The following is a 20,376-nucleotide window of genomic DNA, read 5'->3' as shown; positions in this document are numbered from 1 at the left end:
AAGCAGAGGTTGCAGTGAGCTGAGATCATGCCACTGCACTCGAGGTTGGGCAACAAAGCGAGACTCTGTCTTGAAAAAGAAAACAGGTTTATTTAGCTCATGGTTTTGCAGGCTGGGAAGTTCAAGGTTGAGCAACTGAATCTAGTGGCTTCTGGCGAGAGCTTCATGTTGCATCAAAATACGGTGGGGAAATGGAAAGGAAAGCAGGCAAAATATGAGAGGCAACCTCCCTTGGTAACAATCCACTCTCACTGGAACTAATCCATTTCTGAGAGAACGAACCCAGTCTCGAGAGAAAGACATTAAGGATCTTAATGTCCTATTCTTTCCTTCAAGGCACCACCTCCCAACACTGCCACACTGGGGACCAAGCCTCAACATGAGTTATCGTGTGGATAAACCATATTCGAACCATAACAGGGGGCAAACGCTAAAGGGTATGATGTTTCGTTTTTCAGAACTTGAAATGTCCTAAAGTTGATGGTGGTGATGGTTGCAAAACTCTGTAAATATGCTAAAAACCACGGAATCGTACACCTTAAATAGATGAATTTTATGGTATATGAATCATACATTGATAAAGCTGTTAAAAAAGAACCATCAGCAGGTATAAAAAATGGATTTGCAAAAAATACACAAAGAACCACATATATGTGTGAAGGAACTCTCGTGTGTGTGCTTGGACTTACATGATTGTGGATGAGAAAACAATTCTGGAAAGATCCACATCCAACTCTTGGAGTTGGTTATTTCTTGGAGAGTAGGATTGGGGGGCAAAGGGAGACTGGTTTTTTACTTTAAATACATTGGAATGATTTGAAAATGCATCCAAATGCATACATATTAAGAATTTTTCATGGAAAAAGTATTTTTTAAAAGAAAACCCACCTTGCAGTTAATAATCGAAGTTAAAGTTTGGAGAGAGAGGACCACACACTCAAAATCTTCTGTTTCCAAATTTTGCCTTTGGCCTAGAACTTCCCAACTAATGGAAATCACTACATATTTTCAATTTCTGAAACCTGGACTTGGCTTAGTCCTCTCTTTGGTCCCAGTGCTCAGCACTGAGCCCTTCGCAGTGCCTGAAAGGCTCGCAGAAAGAAGAGAACCAGAGAGACTCTTCTTCTGGCAGATTCTCATCCTTTGGTTCCCTTTAGGGCAGTCATTCTCCCCCAGGGGGCATTTGGAGAGAGTTTTGGTTGTCACAACTAAGGACACACTATCAAGGGTGGTGCTAAGCACCCTACAATTGACAGGACTGCCCCACAACCGAGGACACTCTGGTCCAAAATGCCAGTTGTGTTGAAGTGGAGAAACCCTGCTCTAGGGTCACAGACATTTTTTACGGAAATGGACATGGGCGGCTTAGCTATTTAGGGCTTTCTCTTAGCCCTGGGGAATCCAAAACAGGTGATGCCAGACAGTCTGGGGTGAGGAGTATCCTAACCGGGAACCCTGGGACTGGGGATACAAAGAAGAAAGAGAAAAAACAATACTGAGTTTCATTACTGTTGCTGTTGTTAAAAGGATGATGGCTGCAAACATAAAAGCAAGTCTGAAAACCTGGTATTCCTGATCCCATCCTCCTAAGACACTAACAATAAAAACATTTTTTTTTTTTTTGACATCTGGAACCTCCAGTCCTAACCTCTCTCCTGAGCTTCAGAGTTCTTTTTTTCCCCAATTGTTTGTTTATTTATTTATTTGGGATGGAGTCTCACTCTGTCACCCAGGCTGGAGTGCGATGGTGCGATTTCGGCTCACTGCAACCTGTGCCTCCTGGGTTCAAGCGATTCTCCTGCCTCAGCCTCCCAAGTAGCTGGGATTACAGGTGCCCGCCACCATGCCCGGCTAATTTTTTTGTATTTTTAGTAGAAACGGAGTTTCACCATGTTGGCCAGGCTGGTCTCGAACCCCTGACCTCAGGTGATCCGCCTGCCTCAGCCTCCCAAAGTGCTGGGATTACAGGTGTGAGCCACCACACCTGGCCTTCAATTGTTTATTGAATGTCTCCATTCCAAGGTCCCAAAGGCTCCCTAAATTCAATACCTTCGAAACTCAACTCGGGATCCCTCCAGCCGTCCTCACTTTGGTATCCCATTTTGACGACAACAGCATTGTCCACCAAGTTACTGTCACTAGTGTGTGTCCAGGGACAACGCTTCCTCCTCCTCTCCCTCATCTACGAAGAGTCTTCTGCTTTGGGACCTGTTTCCTTCTCCACTTTCAGTTGTGTGCCTCCCAGCACACCTGCTCCCTGCTCACACCGGAGGTGGACGTGTGACCTTGACCTCACTCATTAAGTGTGTGTCATGAAAACACGGCCCAGGCAGGGCCTGCTCAGCTCTTCTCAGGGGCTCCGGGAGCCAGGATCTTTTTCTTTCTGAGTTCCTGGGCACTGCTTTCTGACACATTACTAGCTGGAATAAAGACTTCATTTCTTAGCTATTCCTGCAGCCATGTGACAAAGTTCTGGTCAATGAAATATAAGGAGAAGTAACTGGAATTTCTGGCAAGCCCCTTATAGTAGACACTATTTGTGCCCCATCCAGATTCCTCGAAACCCCTTGAGCCTTGTGAGTGCATCTCCCAGTTGTTGCAGGCTCTGCGGCTAATGGCTCACACTTGTGAGTGCACACAGCTGAGACCTGGGTGGTGTAGGCCCCGCTACCCCACCAGCCACAGCCAATGATTGGCTGGTGTGGGAGTATAAAAACCCAGTTCCTTTGCTTCCAGGTGGGCCAAATTTTAACGTGTAATTTATGCTCCATAAAATAACCTCTTGTTTGACTTTTCCCTTTTCTCGTCCTCAATTCCCTCACACTCCTACTAGTTTTTTTCTGGGAGCACTTCCTTGATAAATCATTTCCTCCCAAATCCTTGGCCCAGAGTCTGTTTCTTAGAGAAACTGACCAAAGACAGTGCCTCAAAAGGGAAGGGACACCCCCTCCCTCTCCCTTTCCTCCATCCTACTACCTAGCATGTCGATGTGATGGCCAGCACACCAGCAGCCATGTTGAACCTGAGAACTAGGGTTATACCACCCAGCTGAAGAGGCTTGACTCCTGGTTGACTTTGTGCAGTCCCCACAGCAACTGTGAATTGCCTACGTGCAGTACCTGTAGGGGAGACCTCTTCTACAGGATAGAGTAACACTTTGTGTGCTTCCGCTACTTTTCAGGGCTTTGTAACATTGAAGGCAAACAAAATTCCTAAGCAATATGCTTCCTTAACGGCTGTGTGGACTTGGGAAAGTTACTCACTCTTTTGAGCCTGACTTTCTCTGACTCATAGGATTGTTGAAAGAATGAGCAGGTCATGATCTCTTCTCAAACAGCCCTTAGGCCCCATGTCCTCCAGGAAAAAAGTTCTTACTTAATTGAAGGAGTGATGATTGCTACTTCATCAGTTCCGGGAGCTCAGTCTTCATCCATCAGCCTGTGAAATCGGCTCACCTGTTGCTGAGTACTCAGCACTACATCCCTGGGTATTCAAAGCATGCCTTGCCCTGCCCGCCCTTCCTCCCTCCCTTCCTTCCTCCTTCTTGCTCTCTCTTTCTTTTCTTTCTTTCCTTCCTTCCTTCTTTCTTTCCTTTTCATTTCTTTCTTTCTCCCTCTCTCTTCCTCCCTTCCTTCTTTCTACACAACTACATCGCTGTGTATTCAAAGCATGCCTTTTATTCTTTCTTTTTCTTTCTTTCCCTTCTTTCTCCTTCCTTCCTTCCTTCCCTCCTTCCTTCCTCTCTCTCTCTCTCTCTTTTTTTTTTTTTTTTTTGAGACTGTGTCTTGCTCTGTCAGGCAGGCTGGAGTGCAATGGCATGATCTTGGTTTACTGAAACCTCTGCCTCCTGGATGGCATGACCTTGGCTCACTGAAACCTCCACCTCCTGGGTTCAAGCTATTCTCCTGTCTCAGCCTCCCGAGTATTTGGGATTATAGGCGTGCGCCACCACGCCTGGCTGATTTTTATATTTTTAGTGGAGGTCAGGTTTCGCCATGTTGGCCAGGCTGGTCTCGAACTCCTGACTTTAGGTGATCCGCCCACCTCGGCCTCCCAAAGTGCTGGGATTACAAGCTTGAGCCACTGCGCCCGGCCCTTTTATACATTTCTTTATACAGCTGCTGTTATTGGGTCACAGTCTGTTAAAGAAACTAAGTCCTCTCAAAATATGGTAGGTTGAGAAATAGTATAGCATGTCTCTATTCCAAATATTAAATATATAACATCTGGAGCCAAAAGGATCAGGAGCTAGAAGGAACAAGACCGGCCTTACTGAGGAAAATGATAAATGTGGCCTACGTTCAGTTTTTAGATTTTGAGCCCTAAAAAAGGGCTCATGATTCTGTTGGGAATGGGATGGCTTACAGTAAACAAGTAGAGAAATTGAAAGGGGAGGAACCCCACAAGTGAGCAAGATTTAATGAAGAAAATCTATGTTAAGAGAGAAGAGAGAGATAACAATAAGGTACTATCAATAACTATCACGTGATAATGAAAAAGACGGCAGCAGAAGAATAGCAAAGAGAAATGCCAGGCCAGTGCCTGACACACAGTAGGCTGCTGAAATAGTATCTGCTGAAAGCACTGTCAGTGGAGGGCCATCAGACAATGGAGAAAAGAATTAGTGAGCTGGAAGACACATGGAGAATCAAACCCATAATATCAAAGTAAGCAAATAGGTGAAAACAAAGCAAAAGTACCTAGTAGACTTTTAAAAACATGAATACCCAAGTTGAGAATAATAAGTAGGACAAGATAAAAATGCAGGGATTCTCTGAACTATCATTAAGGAAACATTTGAAGAAAAATTCCCAGGACTGGCCAGGCATGGTGGCTCACACCTATAATCCCAGCACTTTGTGAGGCCGAGGCAGGCAGATCACCTGAGGCCAGGAGTTCGAGACCAGCCTGGCCAACATGGCGAAACCCTGTCTATGCTAAAAATACAAAAAATTAGCCGGGCGTGGTGGTGGGTGCCTGTAATCCCAGCTACTTAATAGGCTGAGGCAGGAAAATTGCTTGAACCCGGGAGGCGGAGGCTGCAGTGAGCAGAGATTGTGCCATTGCACTCCAGCCTGGGCAACAAGAGAGAAACTTCATCTAAAAAAAAAAAAAAAAAAATTCCCCAGAATAGAAAAACAATTGATCAAGACATTAACTGCTCAGAGAACCTTCCAAAATAATTCCAGAAAGAAAGACGCTCAGACAATATTTTCTTTTTCCAGGAGGTACACTGTTAGTTGTCTACACAATATTGTTGCTACACAATATTGACTTCCTTCTGCCTCAACAAAGAAACGCTAGCTGCATTTGAGATAGCAATGAGCTCGCGTGCAGATGGGGATTGGGGGACAATCTGACATGGTTTGCACCAATGAGTTGTTGGAGTTTTCCCAGAAAGTTCTTTTCAGCTGGCACATACCTTTTACCTCTTTCCTTCCCTCTTCCTGTCTTGATAGTGCTTACAATTTCTGTTTTATGAGCAAAAGAGAGACAGAGCCACCATCTAAACCTGGCAGAACAGAGAGACAGAAGGTTCTGGGACTCTGGTGGCCTTGTGGGACTATTATATCAGCCCTGGATCACAGACCTCTGAACTTCTATGCTATATGAGAAAAATAAATTTCTGTCTGTTTAAATCACTGCTATTTCCTACTACATGCAGCCGAATGCAACCTGCAGTCAATATGCCTGTCATTTTGAAGAAGCAGTACTACAGGCAACCAAAAGGAACAATACTACTTTGAGACCTAAGTACCAATAAAAGTGGCTGCAGAGTTAGGAGTAAGAAGAGCACCAGACAGAAAGCACAGAAGAAACAGGTAACAAATATGGTTGTTATTTCCTCTTTCCTCCAACTCCACTAAGTGTTAAACGGGGCATCATTTTCAGACCACACAGGAAAAGTCATTCTCTCAAAGGTTAATTATTTTGCCTTTACTTTCTGTTTGAAGGCACAAGCAAAGCTTGAGGAGAGAAAATGGGGTTTAAGTGAATGATGAACCAAAGCCTTAAGGTCCAGAGGCATGAGAAGAACAAAACTAGAGAGAGAGATGGGGAGAACCAAAAAGAGAAGTCTAGGCCTGGCGTAGAGGCTCATGCCTGTAATCCCAGCACTTTAGGAGGCCAAGGTGGATCCCTGAGATCAAGAGTTCAAGACCAGTCTGGGCAACACGGGGAAAAACCATCTCTACGGGAAAAAAAAAAAAAAAAAAAAAAAAAAATTAGCCGGGCGTGGTGGTGCGCACCTGTAATCCCAGCTACTCAGGAGGCTGAGGCAGGAGAATCGCTGGAACCTGGGAGGTGGAGGTTGCAGTGAGCCAAAATTGCGCCACTGCACTCCAGCCTGGGCGACAGAGCCAGACTCCGTTTCAAAAAAAGAAAAGTCCATAAATCACTAGAGGGGTTAAAGAGGTCATAAGCTCTCAGTTAAAAGATGTGATGATACAAGGTAGATTCCAAGATGTAAAAACGTCATTTAAAAAAGCATTTCCAGGGAACAAGATACAACAAGGACCTGGGAGGCAAGGAGGTTGTAGGAAATGGGTTGAACCCCAAGCTGAAAGATTCTGTATCACCAATAAACCGAGGTCTCAATTTTATTTATAAACATAAAAAATAGTGGTAGAAATGGTTTTTTATCCTGAGATAGTTTAGATATGATTTCATTCTGATCATATTTAAATGACAAAAAGAACATCTAAGCCATCACAATAAAAATACAGAATTGAAAACAGACTTAAAAGGATAAGACAAGTATAGGGGCCGGGCGCGGTGGCTCAAGCCTGTAATCCCAGCACTTTGGGAGGCCGAGACGGGCGGATCACGAGGTCAGGAGATCGAGACCATCCTGGCTAATATGGTGAAACCCCGTTTCTACTAAAAATACAAAAAACTAGCCGGGCGAGGTGGTGGGCGCCTGTAGTCCCAGCTACTCGGGAGGCTGAGGCAGGAGAATGGTGTAAACCCGGGAGGCGGAGCTTGCAGTGAGCTGAGATCCGGCCACTGCACTCCAGCCTGGGCGACAAAGCGAGACTCCGTCTCAAAAAAAAAAAAAAAAAAAAAAAAAAAAAAAAAGACAAGTATAGGATGGAGGATAATACCAGTGAAACCAAATATTAAGTACATCAAATTTCCCTACAAAGATAAAATAAAATTTAAAAATATAAAATTAAAAAAATATAAAAATGTGTTAACAGGTTAATTTAAAACAAAAATTACTAAAGATTACAACTAAAGAGATGGTCTAAAATCTGCAAGTGTCTGCTAATATGATACAGAAATTTAATCATATCTCAGTTTAAAAATAGGTATTAGCATATAAAGCATTTAGAGGTAAAGGTAATACTATTATAATGAAATAGTAATAAAAATTATGCAAGTGATAAAAGCAATAGCACTGAATTTATATGCCCAGAAACATACAATGAAATGTCATTTTGGATGTGTTTTCTGTTTGGGGGTGGTTGTGGATAATGTTTCCTCCAGGTCCAAAATTCAGTAACATAAGAGAAAAACCAACTGAAATATATAGATACAACAGGATATATAGAAACAACAAATAAAAAGGAGAAATCTGCAAAATGCATATTCTCAAATCATTATAGAATAATTTTAGAAATAAGTCAAAGCATCACTATATAGTCAACCTCACAAAACCTTTTTTTTGTTTTTTGAGACAGAGTCTCGCTCTGTTGCCCAGGCTGGAGTGCAGTGGCACGATCTCGGCTCACTGCAAGCTCCACCTCCCGGGTTCATGCCATTCTCCTGCCTCAGCCTCCCAAGTAGCTGGGACTACAGGCGCCCACCACCTCCCGAGTACCTGGGACTACAGGCGCCCGCCACGACGCCCAACTAATTTTTTTGTATTTTTAGTAGAGAGGGGGTTTCACTGTGTTAGCCAGGATGGTCTTGATCTCCTGACCTCGTGATCCGCCTGCCTCGGCCTCCCAAAGTGCTGGGATTACAGGTGTGAGCCACCGCGCCCAGCCTCACAAAACCTTTTTAAAAGCAATCATTTAAAATAACATTTGAGATGAGTTAAAGAGCTGAACAGAGAATGGATAAGAATCTTTATCTCAACCATGGAGGGGACCTGCATTTATGAAAAGCTATAGAAAAAAATGCTGCTGCTCAAAATGAGTGTATTTGGCTCTATAAAAATCTTTTCTACATACAAAAAATTTAAGCCAATCAAAAAGTGGCTAAACAGGATAAATATTTTAGACATATAAATATATCAAGTTCTTCTGCTCTGAAACAATCAAATAAATACAAACTTGAGGCAAGGCCTGGTGGCTCATGCCTGTAATCCCCGCACCTTGGGAGGCTGAGGCGGGCGGATCACGAGGTCAGGAGTTCAAGACCAGCCTGGCCAATATGGTGACACCTCGTTTCTACCAAAAATACAAAACTTTGCCGGGTGTCGTGGTGCGCACCTGTAGTTCCAGCTACTCGGGAGGCTGAGGCGGAAGAATCGCTTGAACCTGGGGAGGCGGAGGTTGTAGTGAGCCGAAATCAAGCCACTGCACTACAGCCTGGGCTCCGTCCCCCCTCCAAAAAAAAAAAAAAAAAAAAAAAAAAAAAAAAAAAAAACACACACACACACACACACAAAAAAAAACAAAAAAAGTGGCTCACACCTGTAATCCCAGCAGTTTGGGTGGCCGAGGTGGGCGGATCACCTGAGGTCAGCAGTTTGAGACCAGCCTGGCCAACATGGTAAAATCCCATCCCTATTTTGTAATAATAGAAAAATTAGCTGGGCGTGGTGGCCGGCGCCAGTAATCCCAGCTACTCCGGAGGCTGAGGCAAGAGAATTGCTTGAACCCAGGAGGCAGAGGTTGCAATGAGCCGCGATCACGCCACTGTACTCCAGCCTGGGTGACAGAGTGAAACTCTCCAGAAAAACAAAACAAAACAAAACAAACAAAAAAAACCCACAACAACTTGCGGGGTCCTCTTGGCCCTTGAAGCAGCCCTTAAAATACCATGAATCCCATGGCTCCGTGGACCACAGTTTGAAAACCATAGTCCTGGTTGATCTTCAGGGCTAATGCCTTGTGATCTTCATCAGCTGCTTAAAAGGAGGGAAGACCCAGGCCGGGCGCGGTGGCTCAAGCCTGTAATCCCAGCGCTTTGGGAGGCCGGGACGGGCGGATCACGAGGTCAAGAGATCGAGACCATCCTGGCTAACACGGTGAAACCCCGTCTCTGCTACAAAAATACGAAAAAACTAGCCGGGCGAGGTGGCGGGCACCTGTAGTCCCAGCTACTCAGGAGGCTGAGGCAGGAGAATGGCGTAAACCCGGGAGGCGGAGCTTGCAGTGAGCTGAGATCCGGCCACTGCACTCCAGCCTGGGCGACAGAGCGAGACTCCGTCTCAAAAAAAAAAAAAAAAAAAAAAAAAAAAGGAGGGAAGACCCAAGACAAAGAGAACCTTGGTGCCAACATGACAAGAGCTAACAGGCAAAGTCAGGAAGTGATTTCTGGGATCAAATATGTCTGAACTGGAGGTGAAAGTCCTGGGGGCGGGCACCCGTCCTCATGGTGATGGGAAAGAGGTTGCAGCTTTGAGACGACTGCCGACTGCCGGTGGGAGGCAGAAGTCTCTGTTTACATGGACTCCTGGGCGGTAGGCAGCACGCTACCCAAATCTCACACCCGTGGTAGCACACACATCATCAGCCTCCGCTGGGCTTCTGCTAACCAGACCACTTCTGTCTTCTTAGACTATCCCAGGTCACCTAAGGGCCACCACACTATAAAATAAAAGAGACCATACACGGTCACTTTAACTGGCGATTCTTCCCACAACACGGACCCCAAAGGAAGAAAAGGTAAAGAAGTGATGGTTCAGAGTGTAAGGTTTGAAGGGAGATGCCACACTGCTTCCAGCTGGGTGGCTTCAGAGGGAGCACAGAAGCTCTCGGAGCCTCGGGATCCTTGTCGGCAACATGAGAATATTAATAGTACCGACCTTATGGGGTTGTTGTTACAACTAAACGTACACAAAGATGTGCATTGTATTTAACATTGTGTGTGTGAAATCCAAAATTTCATACCTTTATTATATGCAATAGTAAAAAAAAAAAAAATCACATATAACCCCCAAGTCCAACTATTTGAGGATAGTTAAACCATTCTGCATTCATATAAACACGTGGAATTCTTGAGAAAGTGTATAGGAAATAATGTGAAAAAGCTAATAGTCCACACATACTTATAGATTTCAATAACTGTGTGTAGTCGCAGAAATTAGAAGAGTTTAAGTGAGTGTAACCGCCCTTAGTTTCTTTTAGAAATAAGTGCATGCAAGGTTCACTCTCTGTGAAAAAGCGTCCTTTAAGTGAACTATAAAAAGCAAGCTCTGCTACACTCAAGAGCGATGCTATGCGCTCCCTGTCCTTCTCCCTCCCAAAGATAAGGAAGCCCAGAGCTCGTGATCATCAAAGCTTCAACTGAGGGACTCAACCCCTCAGACCTGTCTGGCCAGCACAATGCTGTTTCAAAGTGAGAATCTGAATGCCTGTGTTGGGGCTGCTCTCTCCAGGGTACAAGGCCCTACTGCTCCCTAATGTCCTACCACGTGTTACACTCATTTACATTCACCCTCTGACCCCTGAGTTCACGGATTACAGTGTTTCCCTTTCAAGGAGAGGTGATCAGTTGAGAGACACAGGACAGCTGATTAGAGAATGGGAAAAATAAACCCCTGAGCACCTAATTAAGCTTATAAAGATGGCTCTCTGGCCAAAGGAAGATGCAGTAGGTGTGCTGAAGGTCCTGGTAAAATATCTGGCAATTCACATGAGCTGAACCGAAAGAGGCAGAAGGCCGGAGGATGAAGGGAGGGCCGTGTTATGACAGAGGTGCCTCCTGATGAGGTGATTCTCCCACTGTCCTCAGCAGGACCCCGTGCTTCTGGGTCTGAACGCAGAAATGTCCTCCTCGAATGGCTGAGATGTTCCCCAGGTGTAAAGTCATTAATGTCCTAGTGATCACCATCTTCCCCTACTCTTCTTTCTTTTTTTTTTTTTTTTTTTGAGACAGATTCTCACTCTGTCACCCAGGCTGGAGTGTGGTGGTGCGATCTTGGGTCACTGCAACCTTCCAGGTTCAAGTGATTCTCCTGCCTCAGCCTCCCGAGTCGCTGGGACTACAGGCGTGCACCACCACGCCCAGCTAATTTTTTGTATTTTTAGTAGAGACAGGGTTTTACCATGTTGGCCAGGATGGTCTTGATCTCCTAACCTCGTGAGCTGCCCACCTTGGCCTCCCAATTCTCTCCTTCCTTCTAAGGGGAAAAGACTGTTACTTGCTGGTAAACTGCCAGGACTGTCCTTTACTATGGGGAGTCCAGGAAATATGCTGAGAGAAAGCTAAATGATGTTGCAGACGTGAAGTCAATCCTGATAACAGGGACCAGGGAGAGATGTGGGGAGATGGGACCAGGAGGGACAGAAAGACAGGGCTGATGGTTGGGAGAAACTTGGTGAGGAGTTTAGGCTTAAGAGGTTCCAGAACTCCTTTGAGATAGATATGAGAGCCTGGGAGAGGAGAAAAGGAAGAAGTTTCCTTTACGTTATAAATTGGAGACTCTTTAAGGTTCTTTTAAGATACAAGCAGAAATCAAATTTATTTTTCATTACTTTTGGCTAACACACCGTGCTTCTTTCAAAAGAAGACAGCTTCTTGGACAGGACCCCAAGGAGCCCAAGGATTATTTGGGTTAACACTCAAACCAAACCCATCTCTCCTTCATAGACAAAGGGACAGAGGGAAAGAGAGAACTGGATGGAATTTAGGATAAAAGAAAAGGAAGCCATTCTATTTTATAATATAAACAAGAATTTCTAATGCAACAGGCTAAGATGAGCATATGTGAATACTAAATGCTGGGCAATGGAGAGTGAGGGCTATGTCCTGCAACACAGCTCTAACTTCCAGATACTGAAACGTTCCCAGCAGGAAACAAATAATTGAACAAATTCAGGATTCTCAGAATGGATGATCTGAGCTTCCCCATGAAATTTTAGAAGCTGGAAGAGGTATGGCCCTCTCACCCTACCTCGAGTGGAGGTAAGCTCTCACCAGCTACCCTTCCTGTCTCCTCATTCCCCATGACCACACATTGCTCCTCAGCTGCAATTCCAAAATGCACCTGCCACTATTCGCATGAAACAATACATTAAAGTGCTCTAAAAGTCACTGCTGTAACTGGAAACGGAGAGTAGTTGCAAAAAAAATACCAAACAAAAGCTTGCATTCTTATGGAATCTGGATGGACAAAGATTGAAGCACGAAGACAATGGGAGAAAGCACAAGGAAAGGACTGAAATACGAAAACTGAATTGAAATGAAAAACATTTCTCTATCTAAGTAATAAATAAGAAATTATAGACATTGAACAGAGAACAAAGAATGAAAAATATGACACATTTAGTCTTTATACAGGGTCGAAATCCTTAAACTATAAAGCACACAGGTACACTTTAATTAACATGGCATCCCCCTTGCTCCCAGCAGAAAAATGAGGGGAGAATTAGTTGATTCAGAGAAGATGAACTATAAGTATTTTTAATAAACATTTTGAATCAACTTTAATAGAAATCAAAGAGATATTAATTATAAGAAGATTCATTTTTGCCTAATTACAACAATCTGCTCATGTTATAATGGTTATATAGAAAGTAACGAGATACAAAATACATTTCAGTGATTTTAAGATACACCTTTCCCCCAAATTTTAATCTCTCTGAAATCAAGATGCATCCCACAACAGGTAGCATGTCAGAATTTAATTGGCAGTGTTTCTTTCTTGATGGTATGTAAAATAATGATGCATCTTAGATTTTTAAAATAGCACTTTAGGTTCAATATAATTTGTATAATATGATTCCCCAGCCTATTTACAGTGTTTGTTGTTGGTAGAATTATGGATGATTTCTACTTGTTTTATACTTTCCCATATATTTCCAGTCTTCCAAAACTAATATATATTCATCACTAGACACTGAACAAAACAAAACTTGGTTCTAATTCTAACTCTGCCACTTTATAGTTGTGTGGTCTTAAGCAAGAGATTTATGCTGTCTGCACCTCAGTTTCCTTACGTGCAAAATGGAATTAGTAATAACTTCCCTGCCTATCCCGTAAGGTTTGTGCACAAATGCTTTGTAATGTGTGAAGTGCTCAATGTATGATTTAAATCTGGACTCATGCATAACATCCATTAATGTATATCATCAATGCATTTGGGGGATATTTTTATTCTTTCTGAACGCTTCATCTTCTCTGATGTCAGTTTATAACTTTGTACTATAAAATAGTGATTTCCAATATTTTATTGTTTGGACTTGATATACTTAGATTTCAAAAGCTCTTTCCCCAGCCTTGTTCCCATGAGAAAAGAAAAAAGAAAAAAAAAGATTCCCAAAGCAATATTCAGTTTGGCACCACATGGATTTACACACTGACCAGGGCCAACCACACACCTACCAGTTGAGCCCCAGAATCCCATGGGGGCCTTGTAGAGTACAGCCATGCAGAGCCAATCATGGGTCACACCCCTGGCCAGAAAAGGGCATCTGCATAATTATTTCTGTTTAGTAAAAATGAATAGGGCTGGGTGCAGTGGCTCACTCCTATAATCCCAGCACTTTGAGGGGCCGAGGTGGGCAGATCACGAGGTCAGGAGTTTGAGACCAGCCTGATCAACATGGTGAAACCCCATCTCTACTAGAAATACAAAAATTAGCTGGATGTGGTGGCAGGCGCCTGTAATCCCAGCTACTCAGGAGGCTGAGGCAGGAGAATCGCCTGGATCTGGGAGGCAGAGGTTGCAGTGAGCCAAGATCACGCCATTGCACTCCAGCCTGGGTGACACAGTGAAACTCTGTCTCAAAAAAAAAAAAAAAAAAAAAAAAAAGAATAAAAACTGTTGTTGAGAATCTAGTCACATATGAGGCAGGGCTGAGCCTCTCCATCTGAGCATCTCAGGTCCTCATGAACCGAGTCATCTTCTCAGCCTGAGCCCGGCGCATCCCTGCATCTGGATGGTGTGTAATGAACCTGCCCTCAGCGCACTTGACTTCCAGCTGGCGAGGAGGTCATAAGACAGCAGGTGAGCTCACCTCCTCACCATACCTGCCTGGCCACTGGTTTGTCTGTGTTCTAAAGCATGGGAGGGCTTGTCCTAGTCAGCAACATCACAGCACGAACGACCCCCTCTAGACTCTAGATTTCTCAAACTTCAATGTGCCCAGGACTCACCTGGATGTCTTATTAAAGCATAGACTTTGATTTTGTTGGTCTGGGGTTGACCTGAGACTCTGCATTTCTTTTCTTTTCTTTTTTTTTTTCTGTTTGAGACAGGGTCTTGCCCTATTGCCCAGGCTGGAGTGCAGTGGCACAATCATGGCTCATTGCAGCCTCAGCCTCAACCTCAACCTCCTGGGCTCAAGCAATCCTCCCACCTCAGCCTGCCAAGTAGCTGGGACTACAGGCCTGCATCACCACACCTGGCTAATTTTTTCTATTTTTTTGTAGAGATCAGGTTTCGTCATGTTGGCCAGGCTGGTTTCGAACTCCTGGCCTCAAGCAATCCACCCACCTCTCCCTCCCAAAGTGCTGGGATTACAGGCATGAGCCACCGCGCCAGGCCCAATGCATCCTTTTTAGACTGGAAGAAACATTTCTTCTGCAGCTTGCCACGAAGGGACTGGGGTAATGTTTCCCTGACCCCTTGAAGTAGGGTGTGGTGGTTCTGTGAATTGATCTGGCCAATGACATGGGAGTGGAGGGGACCTGTGCTACTTCCAGGTGGTGGCAGCCATTTGATCATTGGTAGTCGACTCTTCAGCCCTTTCTTCCCCTTCCAGAGCAATCCTGGAAGCATGTGCTGAGGAAGAGGAGCCAAGAGACGGAAGAGGCCTGAAGCGCTGGGGCAACACAGAGACGACCGCCCTGTGGCATCACCAGCGCCCATAGTGAACTTGGTGTGGGTACGAAGTACACTTTTATTACATTAAGCTACTGAGATTTTGGGAGTAGCTTGTTACTGCAGCAAACCCTAAGCCTCCCCTGACTCTGTCAAATGCAGAGTACCGCAAACCCTTTGGGGACAGAGGCTAGCTATAGACACACCAGCAAATATGGGGACAAATTCCTAACAAAAGCTGGTTTCAGAGAAAAGATATTCACAGAAGATCATTTACCAGACAAATTGTTATTTTACTTCTCTGAGTACTTTAAATGTATTCCCGTTTCATGTATGATCTCTAGCCTTTTTCAGAATCAACATTTCTGAATTGTGTTTTAATACTCTGCCCTGAGGTTTTCTTTACTCCAGTCAAATATACTTAACATATTTGTCATTTTAACCATTTAAAAGTGTACGATTCAATAGCATTAAATATATTTGCAATGTTGTATAACCATCACCACTGTCTATACCCAAAATGTTTTCAGCATCCCAAACTGAAAGCACCCATTAAACAATAACTCCCGCTTCTGGCCTTCCCTCAGCCCCAGTAACCTCTATTTTAATTTATCTCTATGAATTTGCCTATTCTAGATACCTCATATAAGTGGAATCATATGATAGTTGTCCTTCTGTGTCTGGCTTATTTTACTAAGCATAATTATTTTCAAGGTCCACCTATGTTATAGCATATATCAATATTTCATTCCTTTTTTTTTTTTTTTTGAGATGGAGTCTTGCTCTGTCACCCAGGCTGGAGTGCAGTGGAGTGATCTCGGCTCACTGCACCCTCCGCCTTCCGGGTTCCAGCGATTCTCCTGCCTCAGCCTCCAGAGTAGCTGGGACTACAGGCGCGAACCACCACACCTGGCTAACTTTTATACTTTGAGTAGAGACAAGGTTTCACCATATTGGCCAGGCTGGTCTCGAACTCCTGACCTTGTGATCCATCTGCCTTGGTCTCCCAAAGTGTTGGGATTACAGGCATAAGCCACTGTGCCTGGCCAATTTCATTCCTTTTTTTTGGCTGAATCATATTCCATTGTATGTAGCCCACATTTGGTTTATTCATTCATCTGTCGATGGACACTTGGGTTGTTTGGATATTGTGAATAATGTTGCTATGAACACTGGTACACAAATATCTGTTTGAATCTCTACTGTTGATTTTTTTGGGGGGGAAATATACCTAGAAATTGAATTGCTGGGTCATAAAGTAGTTCTAGGTTTAACCTTTAGGGAAACTGGCAAACTGTTTTCCACTCTAAGCTTTGACTTTCAAGTCAAAGGTCTCAATTAGGTAACAGTGACATGAAATCCTCAATTGCATTTTCCAGGAAAATATTATTTGTGAATATCATCTGTTATCCTATACAATGTCTCCTATATATAATCCCGAGGAGAAAACACTTTTGAGAATTAGGTACTGGGGCCAGGCGTGGTGGCTCACGCCTGTAATCTCAGCACTTTGGGAGGCTGAGGTGGGTGGATCACTTCAGGCCAGAATTTCAAGACCAGCCTGGCCAACATGGTGAAGCCCTATCTCTACTAAAAATATAAAAATTAGCTGGGCATGATGGCTTGTGCCTGTAATCCCAGCTACTTGGGAGGCCAAGGCAGGAGAATACTTTGAACCTGGGAGGCATGGAAGTTGCAGTGAGCCAAGCTCATGCCACTGCACTCCAGCCTGGGCAACAGAGTGAGACTCCCTAAAAAAAAAAGTGGCTCACACCTGTAATCCCAGCATTTGGGAGGCTGAGGCAGGAGGATCACTTGAGGTCAAGAGTTTGAGGCCAGCCTGGCCAACACGTCAAAGCCCATCTCTATTTAAAAAAAAAGAGGTTAGCCGGGTATGGTGGTGCACACCTGTAATCCCAGCGACTTGGGAGGCTGAGGCAGAGGAATCACTTGAACCGAGAGGGCAGGGGTTACAATGAACCAATTTGTGCCACTACACTCCAGCCTGGGTGACAGCAAGACTCTGTGTCAAAAAAAAAAGGAGAATTAGGTACTGGGAAAGGTTTATGTTTCCTCCTTTCTGATACTAAGAATTCTAACATGGGTCATGACTGTCTGCCATGAAGCCTGAAACCACATCCGAAGCTTGAACAGTCACTGCTGGTTCTCTCCCTTCCATGGGATTCCCCACCATTCCTTGGGATCTTGTTATCATTTCCTGGCATACTGGCCTGATTTCCAACAGCAGAGCCTGTCTTTGCCTGAAGGCTACCCTTGCACTGTCCACAGAAGAAAATAAGGCCGGAAGTACCTGGAACTTACATCCCTGTGCTCCTTCCTCATCCTCCCCAGACAGCTTTATAACCAATTCCTGACAGGTGTAGGTGTGTAAATATCCCAGCTTTCTTGCGTGGGATATCTGGGTCAGGAACTTTGCATTGCTTCCAAGCTTCCACTTGGGATTAGGTACCAGTTGCCCACTATGGCGCCTGACTTACCAGCATACCCTGGATTAACTTACTTTCCTTCCTTGATTCACTTTCTCTTGCACCTACGTGTATCCCTTGCTCCTCCCAATAAACTGCTGGCACTCAAATTCTTGGCTCAAGGTCTGCTTCTGAGGGAACCCAAACTAAGACAAAGTTCCTTTCTAGCAACTTCATAGCTCTGCTTGCATTCCATATTTCTGTTCTTCTTCTCCCTCGTTCTGAAGTTTTATTTATATTTTATAATTATTTTACTGTATACTTTGTCTGCTACCTCAAAGTCTTTGCAGAATAAAGCATGGTGGAATTAATTTTTAGAAGAAAAACACCATCATGTAATGTTACCATAAAAATGCAAGATATAAGTGGTTTATAGAATATAATTCTAATTTTTAAAAATGCATATGTGTATGAGTATATGCAGAGGAAAAAGGAGACTAGAAGAAAATGGACCAAAACATTAACAATGGTTAATTTGGATGATATGACTGCATATAACTTGATTTTTTCTTCTTTATATTTTATTTTACAAAAAACCTGAACCTTCAGTTTTTTCATCTATAACGGAGGATTGCTATGTCTACCTCGTGGAGTTGTGTTGGCTGAAATGAAGTGTGAATGTAACACAGCAATGAGCTGCATTGCACATTCACGTAATAATCATACAGTATGTGCCTAAAATGGGCCTGATAAAGGTTAGCCAGTGCTGTTATTACAACAATTAGTGAAACAATTTAAAAGGAAATGCTACAAATGAGAAATAAAAATCAGCCCACACTTACATAACGTTTTTTACCTTTTAACACGCATGCACTTACATAAACGTATTGTCCCTCACAAGAACCCTGTGCCAGGGGCAGGCTTAGGTGGAGGGAGGGAGCAGGGGCAGGCAGGACTAATATTCACCAAATAGCTGATGTGTCAGATACCAAGGTGGGCACTCTGTAGATGCCTCAGATGAGAAAAGGATGGGGCTCGGAATAGTTAAGAGGCTTGCCCAAGATACAAAGGCACGATGAAAAGCTCCCACTCCAGACTCTTTGTCCAGGTTTCTTTCCACTCCTCCATGCCACATTGTCATATTCGTATCACCAAAGCCCATGTTCCTAGATGGCCGCCTACCCATGCCACTCTCAGTTCCTGCTACATGGATGCACCTGTCCACACACATGCTCTGCTCCTTCCTGCCTCTGTGCCCACTGGGAGCACAAAGAGATGGTTTTTGATGGTGGTGGGGAAGAGTCAGCCCTCAAATCTCCCATCAAAACCATCCCAAGTAACCATCCAATCTAAAAAAATCCTGTACTTGCTATGCAAACACAGTAGAGTCAAGGTCACTTCCAAAATGATACCTCCTAATCAGTTTGTTCATCCCAAGTCTTGCCTATGCGGAGATTCTGGAACTGTCTTCTGAGACGTGGGAGGTGATGTGAGGAGGGGCTTTTGGGCTTTTGTCTGCTTAGAGTCCAGCAGAGAATGCGGGCTCGGGGGGAGAAGCATGGGGATGTTATTCCTCCTCCACCAATCTTGGGCCCGTTCTGGTCTGCTGAGAGTTTTCCTGCCTGATACCTAGTTATGGTGGTGCTATCATGGCCTGCTGATGGGCAGCGCCATCTGGGATGGGATGGGGGCTGGGAACCAGGCACTTCAGATACAACCTGTGTGTCCCTCATCATGCTGGTCCTCTGCCTCGCCTGCTATGCATCAGCTGAAGCCCTGAATTCCCGGACTAGCCCTGGGAAGTCTTTCTTGATGAATCTAACCTGAAGCCAATCTCTTTTGTCTTTTGTGCTGCTTCTCCTGGCAGAATGTCTATGTAGCACAGCCATGTGTGGGAGCCTCAAGGAGGTTCAACTTCTCTCCCCACCTCACCAGCGAGCTCTTCTAGAGCGCACAGGGGCAGTAGCTACAGAGCGCTCAGCACATGCACCCTGGGCTGTTTGCAGCTGCCAGCCTTTTTTGCAGCTTGGAGGCCACTGCCTCTCCATCTAACTTTTCCAAGCTCCCTCCCCTGCTCCAGGTCTCTTTTTGCCTCCCTCAGAATTTATTTCTACAGCATCTTCCCCAACCCCCATTAATCACTTGATTATTCTTCAAGGATGAACAATCTTTAGGGGTGTGGTGCAAAGACTCCCCCAAATCATTTTCCTTCTGCTGGGAAATAAACACAACTGATTGTAGCTGTGCTACATCTTTGCTAAAAACTTCTCAATGGCTCCCAGGTGCCTCTAGATAAGTTCCAGCTCCTCAGTCTGTCAGTGAAGGTCCTACCCCCACCTCCATCCCATTAGTCAGCAGACCTTCCTAGTCTTCCTTCCACCGCTCCAACCAGCTCATGGGACCCCTGAGTGCGACTCTCTCCTGCTCCAGGGTGCAACGCGCTTTCAGTTCCCAAACCCAAGTTATGCCTAACACGAACTGATTCAGGCCAAAGGTCACTTCCCTGGTTCTTCCTGGTGGGAAATTTTCCATCCTTTGAACCGTCATTGGCACTTTGGCTTCCTCACTTCCAGTCTGGTGTTCTGATTTTTTCTCGGTGTGAAGTCGAGGGCAGAATGTTTTAAAACCTGCACTTCCCCTCTAACTGACTCAGTAAATGTTCAGTTTCCTGTCCCTATCTGTAAAAGCTTTCCTCCCCATGAACTCAAGCCCTGTCTCCTTCATGAGACTGAAAATCTCCCAGAGCAGAGCGTCTCCAACTTAAGGATCATTCCAATCCTTTGGGGACTTTGTTAACAGGCAGATTCTGACTCAGCAGGTCTGCAGAGGGGACTGAGACCGCATTTCTAACAAGCTGCCAGGTGACGCTGAAGCTGCCGGTGCCTGGACCACATTAGAGCAGCGGGGAGGCAATACCAACTGTTGATCAGGCTACAGCTCATGTCAGTGCAGTCGGGCTGGGTGCCCAGATGGATGAATGAAAGGCTGAGAGGGTCGGTCCTGCCCCCT

At 44.6% G+C, this 20,376-nt stretch overlaps 1 protein-coding gene and 1 pseudogene across 1 annotated transcript in view; one reads left to right on the top strand and one right to left on the bottom strand.

Annotated features, from left to right (window-relative positions):
• Positions 1–20,376, bottom strand: part of KCNK13 (potassium two pore domain channel subfamily K member 13) — a 124,283-nt gene that overhangs the window by 103,098 nt on the left and 809 nt on the right.
• On the top strand, positions 380–20,348 carry LOC144329703 (uncharacterized; annotated as a pseudogene).

This window comes from Macaca mulatta, chromosome 7 (genome assembly GCF_049350105.2).
Source record: "Macaca mulatta isolate MMU2019108-1 chromosome 7, T2T-MMU8v2.0, whole genome shotgun sequence".
Classification (NCBI taxonomy): domain Eukaryota; kingdom Metazoa; phylum Chordata; class Mammalia; order Primates; family Cercopithecidae; genus Macaca; species Macaca mulatta.
Note: the sequence above shows the minus strand (reverse complement) of the source record. Positions and strands in the feature narration are given on the sequence as shown.